The following is a 4,745-nucleotide window of genomic DNA, read 5'->3' on the forward strand; positions in this document are numbered from 1 at the left end:
CATCCCATTGGAGATGTTGGAGCCTATAGAAATCCCATAGGAGATTTTGGAGCCTATGAACATTCCATAGGAGTTGTTAGGAGAAAATTGGGGCATTCTATTAGAATTGTTGTAAATTTGGGAACTTCTATAGGAGTTGTTGGAGCCTGTGAACATCCCATAGATGTCAGAGCCTATGGACATCCCATAGGAGATGTTGGAGCATATAGACATCCCAGAGGAGTTGTTGGAGCCTATGAACATCCCAAAGGAGTTGTTCGGAGAAATTGGGGCATTCTAAGGGATGTTGTTGTAAATTGGGGAACTTCTATAGGTGTTGTTGGAGCCTATGGGCATCCCATAAATGTCAGAGCCTGTGGACATCGCATAGGAATGTTGGAGCCGATGGAAATCCCATAAGAGTTGTTTGAGCCTATGGACATCTGATATGAGATGGTGGAGCCTATGGACATCCCATAAATGTCAGAGTCTGTGGACATCCCATAGGAATGTTGGAGCCTATAGAAATCCTATTGGATATGTTGGAGTCTATGGACATCCCATAAGAGTTGTTTGAGCCTGAGGACATCTGATATGAGATGATGGAGTCTATGGACATCCCATAGGAGATGTTGAAGCCTATGGACATCCCATAGGAGATGTTGAAGCCTATGGACATCCCATAGGAGATGTTGAAGCCTATGGACATCCCATAGGAGTTGTTGGAGAAAATGGTCACATTCTATAGGTATTGTGCAACTTAAGGTACTTCTATAGGAGTTAAAGGAGATTGGGATCCTACTGTAGGAGCTGATGGAGACATAAGAACATGTTATAGGACTGGCAATATAATATAGGAGTTGTTGGAGACTGGAGGCACACTTTTGTTGTTGATGAACAAGAGGGAAAATTCTATTGGTATTGTTGAAGATTGAAACCTATTGTAGGAGATTGAGGACATGTAGTAGTAGTAGTGTAGGAGTTGTTGGAAACTGTGGATACATTGTAGGGGACATTGGGTACAGGACATATGAGCTGTTGGTGACAAGAGACATAATATAGGGGTTGTGTGAGACTGGGGATGTTCTATGCAACTTTTTGGAGATTAGGACAAGAAATAACAGTTGTTGGAAACTGAGGACATACTGTAGGAGTTGTTGGAGATTGGCGACCTACTGTAGGGTAATAGAGACTGGGGAAATGCTATGAGAGTTTTTTGGGGACTGGGTACACACAATAGTAGTTGTTGGAGACTAGGACCATGATATTGGAGGTGGAAGAGAATTGGGGTGTGCTATAGGTGTTGTTGAAGACTGGGGACTCACTGTAGGAGTTGTTAAGGATTGCCAACCTACTATAGGGGTTGATGGAATCTGGGGGCATACTAAAAAACTTTTTGGAGGTTAGGACCTTCTATAGTAGTTGTTGGAGATTGGCGATCTTCTATAGGGATTGATGGAAACTGGGGACACACTAAAGGTTTGGGTGGAGTCGGGGGACATACTATAGGACTTTTTTGGAGATTTGGACCAGCTATGGGAATTGTTGGAGATTGGGGACATACTGTTGGAGGTGAGTAAGGTAAGGTGAGTATGTGTAGCAGTAGAGGGTGTTAAGTGGACCTGTTGCCTTAAAAATAGACAGAAAAATTATATATATGGGGCTAACCAGTCATTAAATGTGACAGTTTCATTTGTTTTCAGGCTTTTTGTTGCCTGTTCTCAGTATCTCACGTCCTGTCATAGGGTTACAACATACACTGACAGCATTGTGGAACAACCTCCCCCTCTCCTATCCCCAATAATATGAATAATAGGGAGGTGCGTTGTAGTCTTCAGAAATAGCCAAGAACAATTTATAATTTTAGGGACAGTCAGCGGCAGCAGAGAGAACAAGCGGAGGGTTTACATTTATTGGAGGAGATCAGTTTATTCATCTCAGATGCCATCAAACATCAGAATTGTCATGTTTCTTATGGCAATGAAAATTAAGAGAGTCACCCGCCTTGGGGTTGGTGATGGCCACAAAGATCCTTTTGTTTCCCCCAGGTTCCAATAATGGTCCTCATTGTGTTGCATGGAACCCCACATAACATATTATTCCCAGCTGTTCGTGATGAGTCACAGAGTCGTTATGAGTCATCTGTACAGCACATCACAATGGCTGGGGGCCAGACTGGAAACCTCTAATTAAAGGGGAACACTGGCTAAATGACCATTGGGTCTATTGGTATAATAAAATCACTATATATTTGTAAAAGGATCCAATGGCAGAGAAGGCTTCCAATCTGGGCTGCAGGCTACCACTGCTGAATCCTCAGGGGCGGGGTCATCTCCACAGCGGGCTTGTCATTCTTTGTGATGCAATAGAAGAATGTCCAATCCAGAACCTGCACCTTCCCAAGAGGTGATTGATGGCAAAAACTTTTTAAATAACTGCAGACACAGCAAATTTACTGTATGTTGTAACTTTATAGTGGTAATTTTACTAATGGTTCCTACTCTGTGCTAAGATCCCATCACCAATCCCCCAAAGAGTAAGTTTTTCTTTATTGTTCTTTTATACTTACCTATTTTAGACATTTCAGTCTGGTCATGTGACATGCTGGGTAACCTTTAGTCTTCTCGCAGTGGTGATCCTGTCCTCTCATGGCGCATAGGAGAGAAAGGCAGCAGAGAAAGCACCTGCAGAGAAAGCCAGAAATGTTGAGTAACCTGGCAATCAAAGCTAACGCTGCACTCTTTTTTTTTTTTACAAAAACCTAGCACGATCAGGCAAGCAGGAAGGATTATTGCATAAGGGACATTGTCCCTTTCTGCAATAATGACCTGCATGATCAATGATTTAATGAAGGGGTGCCATGGTGATGCCTCCTCGGGGGTGGTCCTATGACATCCTGAATTTACAGTATGTCTTCAGGCTTTCCAAATGACCACTTTTATGTTCATAGTACACAACCTGGGTAACCGAGGACATCTTGTGGTGGAAAGAAAGTACTGCAGTGGACAGCTCTGAATTGAAGATTAGTTGTGCTGCTTTTTCATTTTAAACTATTGCTAGGGGACTCAAAAACTGGTAAAAATGGTTAACTGGTAAAACATCATCTATCCTTGTTTACAAGTAGTAAAAACACCTCCCTTTCTTTTGCTCTCATGTGTTTTCTTTGCAGTGGGTGCTCTGGCAGAGTACACTCTTCCCCAGCCACACATTCACACTGTGTTCACAAGTGAAAAACATGACTTCATTCCAGATACAACTGTACAGATCCCTTCTCTTGTAAATAGAACAATATCGCTGGCCGGGCCCCAACCACAATCATGTTTATAGCATATGTTTGGCGAGTGAGGGCCTCCTGCACACAGCGGATCCACGGGATTTATCTCATCTTATTCATATTATAATACATGCCTCTAATGGGGAACAAACAAGTAAATACCCTTTCACCATGTCCACATTGATATAGTAAAAATATTACATTTTTCTTTTATTATTGTGCAGTTCCATTTCCAGCCAGAAGGCAGCGCTCTTGGCTACTTTCAGGATGTTTACCAGGTTGATCTTACAGACCAAAAAATGTTTTTGTTTCTTTCTGTCTTGTTTTCTGTCATTGTGACAACAAGACAATTGAAGCTGTTGTCACCGGGCTTGGAAAACCCAGAGAGTAATATCCTGACAGAATATAACTCTTTTCTAAGGTAGAGAGATTCATAGTTAAAATCATATAGGAAACCAGGAATGACCCATCAGGCTCCACTTTTATCACTTTCAAGGGGTCCTTGCGAAAAAAAAAACTGTTAAGGTGCAGTTGGTCAGCACTTGGTGATCCAGCAAACCTGAAATGCATGTGGTCCAAGAGTGGAACATTTTACTAATAGCAAATCATTTTTAGGAAATAAATATCTGAATCACCCAGGTTCACCCATGATAGTCCACCTTCATGAGTCTTGGAGAGTTTTAATAAATCAGGCCCATAGTGTATAATAGGTGTGTAATAGGAGAGGAGCCTTGGATGGGAGAGGTCAGGGGAGACATCTGGGCAGTTTTATAGGACATCTTTAATCACTTCCACATCATGGTGACCATAAAGACACCAAGATGGGAAAGCCATAAGTGAAGCTGCAGATGACGCATCAAAAGCTGCCACTTCCCATCCATCGTACAAACATCAAAGATAGCTGGGATTCCATCACGGACCACCGGAGAGTTCATACCCACCGAGACATAAAAGGACAAAAATTAATTCCAAAAATATTCTTTTTTTTCCTGACCATCGAGGAGCAAACAGGGTCATTTATCAGTTCAAGTATATAATATTAAAGGCAAATAATAATGAATATGATTAATTCAACCTTCCTTGTCACTGGGCATACAACATTCACCTATACATAGCAATGCTAAAAAAATCTTCTTGTTCCTGATAATCATCCTTTCCCATACATGTAATAACTAACACAATATATGTGGAATCATATAAAATTATTATTATTCTAATACTTGCCATGTTTTGCTATTGATGATCATTGTGTCCCTATGACACAGATTTCTAAGAATATTGCTGGGGACAAATCATTCAGCCATGAGCAGCTGGATGGTAAACTGGAACATTTTGGTTTTTTAGATATAAATCAGAGCAATTTGTGTGTTTTGGCTCTTTTATCTAACAATAGCGGCTGCTGATTAAATATGGAAAGGCAATTTGTAATAGTATCATATTTTAAAATAACCAATTGCATATTATTTCTTTTATTGGCATTTTCCTTAATTCA

This window comes from Pyxicephalus adspersus, chromosome 4 (assembly GCF_032062135.1).
Source record: "Pyxicephalus adspersus chromosome 4, UCB_Pads_2.0, whole genome shotgun sequence".
Taxonomy (NCBI): domain Eukaryota; kingdom Metazoa; phylum Chordata; class Amphibia; order Anura; family Pyxicephalidae; genus Pyxicephalus; species Pyxicephalus adspersus.